This window comes from Nicotiana tomentosiformis, chromosome 2, assembly GCF_000390325.3.
Source record: "Nicotiana tomentosiformis chromosome 2, ASM39032v3, whole genome shotgun sequence".
In the NCBI taxonomy this organism is placed as follows: Eukaryota; Viridiplantae; Streptophyta; class Magnoliopsida; order Solanales; family Solanaceae; genus Nicotiana; species Nicotiana tomentosiformis.
In genome coordinates, this window is record NC_090813.1 from 17,113,220 (window position 1) to 17,121,977 (window position 8,758).

The window sequence follows — 8,758 nt, forward strand, 5'->3', positions numbered from 1 at the left end:
AGATAACAGTCCCCGAATGGGGATGGCCGTAGCCTTTAAGGTTCGGGCGCTGCCTAATATGTTTTGTGCCCCAGAGTTCTGATAGCCTGGGCCGTACGAGTTTGTCTTTGGACGGCATTCCCCGAGCGAGAACGATCCTTTGAACCCGGATAAAGGCGGCCCTTGGGATTGATATCTTTAGGGGATCGAATATAGAAAATTTCTTAGGAGGAAACGTTTTTTAAGGGATAAAATATTTATCCAGATGGTAGAAACTTCTTTTTATTTCTGTGCATAATATATACGATTACAAATATGTACAAGCTTTATTTCAGGGCTCGAGCAATCTATGTTGGCACATTTCATTTTACTATTTGGCCCTTACAGTAAATCCTATCGATCCAGCCGAGACTATTCGATCACAAAGCTTCCTTCCTTGCTAAAGTCATTATCCAAGGATGATGAACCCCAGTGTTCTAGGATGATCATAGAGAAGTATCGAATACTATTGTCGTGATCTTCAACACAGGTTCGTAGCCGGCCTTCAATTCTAAGTTAGCACGATTTACTGTTGCCTCGTTAAAAACCTTGCCGGAAAACCCATTTAGGACAAAATCGGTTCAAGGGAAAAAGAGTGCAACGCGTGCTTTTAGGCCTAAAAGTTATGTCGCTCTTTGACGGTCATCTGCAAGTGTTAGTTCAAAATGCAAATAAGTAAAAGGAATGAATGGGGTCGTACCTTAGCAGCAATATCGCTTCAAGTGAGTTATGTTCCAGTTGTTCGGCAGTTGCTCACCATTCATTGTTCCGAGTTTGTATGATCCCTTTTCGGTGATCTCGATAATTTGATAAGGACCTTCCCAGTTCGGCCCCAACTTCCCTTCGTTCAAATTTCGGGTGCTTAGCGTGACCTTCCTTAACACTAAGTCCCTGACATTAAAATGTTGAAGGTTGGCTCTTCTATTGTAATGCCCCTCGATCCACTATATGCATTGGGTTATGGTAAGGGAGAGTGTTAATGCACGAAGGGTGATGTCGTGCCATATTGTGAGTGTTAATGCACGAAGGGTGATGACGTGCCATATTGTGAGTGTTAATGCACGAAGGGTGATGTCGTGCCTTATTGTGAGTGTTAATGTACGAAGGGTGATGCTGTGCCATATTGGGAGTGTAAAGGCACGAAGGGTGATGTTGTGCCATGATATGAGATTTAATGCACTAAGGGTGATGCCGTGCCACTTCTATTAATTTTATGGTGAGATTGTGAGTAAAAGCACGAAGGGTGATGCTGTGTATTTTTCCTTTAATGTATTCACTATTACTATTGATTCATGGTATATTGACTGTTCCAGTGATCATTCTGTTGTAGTTCTTTATCTTGTATTACCCTTAGTATGTTCCCCTCCCGACATTTCCTATTTAGTTTTTCATTTCTGTTATTTGTATATACACTGTTAAATTGTACAGGTTGATTTGTAGGTGCCTTGCCTTAGCCTTGTCACTACTTCGTTGAGGTTAGGCTAGACACTTACCAGTACATGGGGTCGATTGTACTGATACTGCACTATGCACTTTCTGTGAAGATTTTGATATCGGCTCGGGTTGATCGAGATTTTGCTATTGGTCCGCTGTCCGGAGTCTCAAGGTAGATATGTCGGCATTCACAGACCTTGAAGTCCCCGTCTATCTTTTCTGTTATACCGTTTCTTTCACTCAGACAGTTGTATTTCTTTCAGACTATTAGTTGTAGTAAATTCTAGAATGCTCGTGAATTGTGACTCCAGATCTGGGTGGTAGTAATTAACACAAGTACGATGATAGCAATTAGGCATAGGAAAGAGACAATGTAAGAAAGACGGGAGAAAACAGGGAAAACAGGTAAATTGGCGGCGCATAAGTACTCGTCACCTCACATATACGCCGCTCACATGCATTTCACATAGGAAATAATATGAGGTTCCTAATTCCCTCAAGTCAGGGTTAGACACAACACTTACCTCACTCCGAAGGCCACTTAATTCTCAATCACAACTTTTTCTTTAGAATTCACCTCCAAACCACTTGTATCTATTCAAAAATGACTCAATAATATCAAATATTATTGAAGGAATCAATTATATTGCATAAATTAAATTTCTCAAATTTTCCTCCAAAAAGTCAAAAAATAATCCCGGGCCTGCTTGATCAAAACCCAAGGTTCGGACTAAAATACATTTACCCATTTACCCCCGAGCCCGGATATATAATTATTTTTGGAATCCGACCTCAAATTGAGGTCTAAATCCCCAAATTTTCGAAATCCCTAGTTTCTACCCAAATTCCTAATTCTATCATGAAAACTCTAGATTTTAGGTTAATAATTTAGGAAATGTAATGGGTAATTGAAAGAAAATGGTTTAGAATCACTTACCAACACTTTGGGAAAGAAAATGACTCTTGAAAATCACCTCTCACCATTTGGTTTTTGAGAAAATAATTTTTTTTGGCTAAATCCTGTGTTTGGATTCTGTTAGGTGCTGGGCGACAGTGTGCATCACGTTCGCGAGGCCACTATCGCGTTCGTAAAGAGCATTGGCTGCCAAGCCTTCACATTCGCGAGACCTAGCTCGCGTTCGCGATGGTTACCCCCCAGCCTTCGCGTTCGCCAGACATCGTTCGTGTTCGCGATGAAGGGACGACCAACCCTTCTCCAGGTCCCCAAGTGCTTCGCGTTTGCGATGAGCCATTCGCGTTCGTAAAGGGTAAATCCTCTATCACTTCGCGTTCATAACCAGGCCTTCGTGTTCGCGAAGAAGAAATTTCGGCCTCACCAATTTACTCTTCGCGTTCGCGAGAGTACCTTCGCGAACGCGAAGAAGGACATGCCAGAACACCTGCTGCAACAAAATACCAGATTTTCTAAGTCCAAAACATCTTGTGGCCTATCCGAAACTCACCCGAGCCCTCGGGGCTCCAAAACAAACATGAACACAAGTCTAAAAATATCATACGAACTTGATCGCGTGATCAAATCGCCAAAATAACACCTAGAACTATAAATTTAGCACAAAATCGAATGAAATTCTCAAGAACGCTTTAAAATTCCTATCTTCTCAACTAGACGTCCGAATCAGGTCAAATCAACTCCGTTTCTCACCAAATTTCACAGACAAGTCTTAAATATTATAATGAACTTGTACCGGGCTCCGAAATCAAAATACGGATCCGGGACTAACAATGCCAAACATCAATCAATTCTTAAAAATAATTAATTTTCAAACTTTTAATTTTCAGCAAAAATTTATAACTTGAGCTAGGGACTTCCGAATTCTATTTTGGGCATACGTCCAGGTCCCATAATTCGATACGGACTCACCGGGAATGCCAAAACACGGATCCGGACATATTTACCAAAAATATTGACCAAAGTCAACTAAAATCAACTTTAAGGTAAATATTCTTATTTTCATTAGTTTTCAACATAAAAGCTTTCCGAAAATATGCTCGGACTGTGCATACAAATCGAGGAGGGTAAAAATGAGAATTTTAAGGCCTAATAATGAAGAATCGAGCTCTAAAACATAAGATGACCTTTTGGGTCATCACACTAGGGCTAACACATGAAAAGTAAGACTAATCAAGGCAATAATCAATTGAAATAAATGTAATGACCCGACCAGTCGTTTTGAGTATTTACGCTCCTTTCAACTATTTAAAGTTGAATAGCTTCATATGATGTATTATGACGTGTGTGAATCATCGGGTTTGGTTTTTAAGTGTTTCGGAATTAGTTCAGAAGAATGAATTTCATGTTTGAAACTTTAAGTTGGAAGTTGACTTTGATAATATGAGGCTTGGATTTCAATTTCGGAAATTTGAATAGCTTCTTTATGTCATTTACGACTTGTATGCAAAATTTGAGATCATTCCGGATCGATTTGATATGTTTTGGCACAAGACCTAACTTTGGATAGGAATATCTACATATATAAGGATTTATATGATTATACAACCTATAAAATGAAAGATCTTCGAGTCTAGTTTCTAACGCTTCAAACCGTTCGTCAATTGGACATTTCTACAAGAAGTTATGACCAAATTACCAGAGGATGGTAGAGGAGTGAACTGCGGATGCGAAGCATCCAGGGCCGCGTCCGAAACCCAGAAATCCGGGCTTATATTCGGGGTTCATTTTCCTCATTTCATTTGGACGGATTTTGGAGCTCTTCTCCACTCACTCAAGAACAACTCCTCTCTTCTTCAAGGTAAGCAATCCCCATTATCTTAGTATGAAATTTCATCATTTCTACACTAGTATTGATGAAATCTACACATAAAACACTTAGATCTTCAAGAAATTTCTTCAAGAACTCAAAGGAGGGTTTTGCAAGATTTCTTTCAAAAGGTAATCTAACAACCATATACTTATATGTACGGATTTATTATGGGAAGATGAGTATGAATTAAGTATTGGAACTCATGGTATGGTTATTAGGAGCCATGAATTTCCAATTTAAATACATAACCATGGTAGAGATTGAAAGGTGATTAATTGATGTAATTTTGTTGGTTGGTGTGGATGAATGGTCACGCATGTGATGATTGGAAGTTATAAATTGTTAGTAAATGGGGATAATTGGATGAACTAATTCCATGGCTAAGAGATGTAGAGATTTATGCACTCTAGGTGTTTGATAAAATATCTAAATAACCTAAAACCTAAAAATTTTACTAATGTTAGTTCCATTGGATGTTGATATTGTAGATTGAAGTTGCTTAGTGTTGTGGATCATTGTAGTGTCATTAAGGGGTGAATGTAAGTTTCAGATCGTTAGCTTTGAATTGAGGAGATAGGAAGGCGTTCAGAGGCGGATACGTGCAGAATGAAATTCCTGGAGAAATTGGTTAGCTTGCCCGACATTGGATTCAGATTGTTCGAGGTAAGTAACATTTTTAAACTTGGAGCTGAGGGTACAAACCCCAAAAATACATGTTATATGATTTGTTTGGGGGTGACGCACATACTAGGTGACAGGCATGTGGGCGTGCACCATAAAAACTGTGAGTAATTGATTCTGTGGAATTCTGTAGTCAAATAATCTTGGCATTGTCCATGTACTTTCATGTGTTAAGTAAATCAAGCTGAGAATCATGTTAAAAATCATGCTGAGGCTATATGCTTGTATTATTGAGACCCACATAGGTCATGTTATTATTGAATTATTTGTTTAAATTATAATTTCGTACTCAGTCATATACATTCATTGCATATCATATCTCAGTCTCTGTTGTTATTTATTGATATATCATATCATCATTTTGGGCTAGTTTCATGACATTGTGAGCCAGAGAGACTGGAGAGATTGATGATTGAGTGAGGCCGAGGGCCTGCTTGTGAGGATAATTATGGGATCGGGATGCACGCCGAAGGCCATATTGGCTTTATATACTTTATTATTATATGGATCGGGCTACATGCCCCAGCAGGCCTTATAGGCTTTATTATTATGGGATCGGATTGCACACCGCATAAGGCCAGAGTGGCTTATTATAGCGTTTGGGCTGAAGGATCCACTCCGGAGTCTGCACCCCCCACAGTGAGCGCAGATGACAATATATTTGGGATGAATTTCCCAGGGCATGGAGTTGCCTTATTTATTTATGTTTGGGATGGACTTCCCAGGGCATGGAGTTGTCATATTTATTTATTTATTTATTTATATTTGGGATGGAGTTCCCTGGGGTGGATTGTCCCTGTACAATACTGAGTGATTGAATACCATTTATTATGTATATATATATTTGGGATGGAGTTCCCTGGACTGGATTGACCATATACAGTATTGAGTGACTGTGTGCAAGTTGTCATTTATATTTGGGATGGATCTACCCTGTATAGTGCCGTGTGAGCGGAATATTGAGCGTGATGAGTGACAATGCGAGACAGTGAGATTGAGTACTCTGAGAGTGTGAGTACATGAGCTCATCATTGTGTTGCATTGCATTAGACATACATACTTGATATGTAGGCATATAGAAGTATTTTTTTCTCATGCCATCTGATAATGAGATTTCTTATCTGTCGTTAAAGTTTTTGAGAAAAATCATAGGTTTCAGACTTACTCATATTTTCGATGACTTTAGCCAAAAGATTTGAGTTTTACTGTTATATTGAAAAAAAAATATTTATTTATTTCAGAATTTTATACGAGCTGAGCATTTTATTATGGAGTTATTACTTGCTCTTTAAATTGTATTGTTGTGAGATGTTATTGGTTATTGGAGTTAGACTCTGACCCTTGTCCCAACTTGTCACTACTTTCAACATAAGGTTAGGTTTGTTACTTATTGAGTACATGGGGTCGGTTGTACTCATACTACACTTCTGCATCTTGCGTGCAGATTTTGAATGTTGATGCTGATGTACATGGCGGGAGTTGGCATTGAGGATGTACCTGCGATCCAGTCACAACTGCCTCTTCTTCTTCGTAACTCCAGAATTATTAATCCGTTCATATATATATTTCAAACAGATGATGTATTCTTTTTTCATACCAGCTTTGTAAATTCTAATTTTAGAAGATCAAGATTTGTACTACCAGTCCTAGGGGAGTATATTAGAGTCGGTTAAATATTAATTGAATCGGATTGTTATTATTTGGCTTACCTAGCGGGTGAGGTTAGGTACCATTGCGGCTAGTTGGATTTTGAGTCGTGATAAAACATCAGCAAAGTTTAATTGGTAGAAGATTTTGCAACTAAATACCGACAGTCTTACCACCCAAAATATAATCATTTACAAAGGTGTTTCCACAACCTCCTCCAGATCACCAACTTCAGGTACAAAAACTACAAAAGCGATACTGACACGACAAGCTCTCATGACAAGTAATGTCGTCACCTATATGAAGCACTTTCACATAGTCCCACATGTAGTTTTCCAAATAACTTAGCATATAAATTCCTTCTACTATTTGGGTGTTACAGATAAATTTATCCGCAAATAACCCCCGAAGAAAATATAAACTTCTGCAAATCATAGTTTTCATACCTTTTGGTTTTGAAGTTATTTTATTTATCTTGGTGAAACTATGAAAGAAAAGAAAACAAATTAACAAAAATTGAAAGAAAAAAGAGACTAAGCTAAAAAATACAGTACCAACTTTCATGCGCTGTTCTGTCCCATATCTCATCTCTTCATATGACATGATTAGTTTTATTATACCAAATATAGCATTCAATTGTCCTAAGATTTCTGAAGACATTAGTATCATCTATAAAGTTAGAAATACAACACGAGTTTACTAATTTCAATTTCTCTCTGGAAGCAAGATAAATGTTCATCCTGCCATTGTTTCGAATTTATTCCCGAAATGCCCCAATATAAGACTTGGCGAAATAACATGGATAAAAGTCATTTCTTTGTTACCGAGGTCTTCAGCCAGTGTTTATTTTTCACGGATAAAGCCGAACTGAAGAACTCGATAACAAAAGAAATAGTTTCTAACCATGCTATGTTACCAAGTCTTCTATGGGGGAATTTCGAGAATAAATTCGAGAGAATTACAGGATGAACATTTATCTTGCTTCCGTAGAAAAGTTGAAATTAGTAAACTCATGTGGTGTTTTTCTAACTTTAGAGATGATACCAATGTCTTCAGAAATCTCGGGAGAGTTGAAGGCTATATGTGGTATAATAAAACTAATCATGTCATATGCAGAGATAAGATCTGGGACAGAGCAATGAATGTAAGTTGGTATTATATTTTTTTTTTAGCTTAATCTCTACTCTATCAATTTTCGTTGATTTATTTTATTTTCTTTCACAGTTTCACCAAGATAAATATAATAAGTTCAAAACCAATGGGCCTGAAAACTATTATTTGCTGAAACTCATATTTTCTTCGGGGTTTGCTATTTTCTGGATAGATTTATCTGTAACTCAAATGGTAGAAGGAAGTTATGTGCCAGGTTATTTGGAAAAATACATACGGGACTATGTGAAAGTGCTTCATAGGTGACAACATTACTTGTCATTAGCATTTGTCGTGCCAGTACGCTTTTGTAGATTTTGTACCTCAAGTTTGTGGTCAGGAGAGCCCGGAGGAGTTTACAAAAACACCCTATAAATGATTTTATTTTGGAGGGTAAGACTATCATTTTTTAGTTTCTGAATCTTCTACCAATTAGACTTGGCTGATGTTTATTTCAATAAATTATTGGCTTGATTAGTTTTATTTCTTATGTTAGAAATTATAATTATATTTTTTGAATTACTTAAATATCGTCTAGGCATAACTAATTATTAATCATTATCTTTAGTAATATATGATTTATTCATCTAGATTATGTCAAATAATGACACTTGAATCCTTTAAGAAAATAAGGTCTTTGTCTTTTGAAAAAATATGAAGAGATTGAGGACATTGTATAGATGAGCAATGCAAAGATAACTATAGAGAACTACAAAAAAAAAAGACTATAGTTGTTTAATTTCACGAGTTCATCTCTTTGAAGAATATACTAGGTACATAGTCCCTTACTAGGGCTGCTTATCGGGCGGATCAGACGGTTATTTACTCTTAACGGTTCGGCTTATCAGTTATCGTCTTTTAAATATATTAATCCACTAGCCACCCGATAAGATATCGGGCGGATTGGTATCGGTTTAACTATTATCGGGCGGTTTATCGGCCTAATTCAATCTGTATTACAAATGATTATTTTGGTCCTTCAAGTTATACAGTTACTAGTAATTAGTAAATACCCAACAGTGTTCAGCTAACATAACAATTAACAC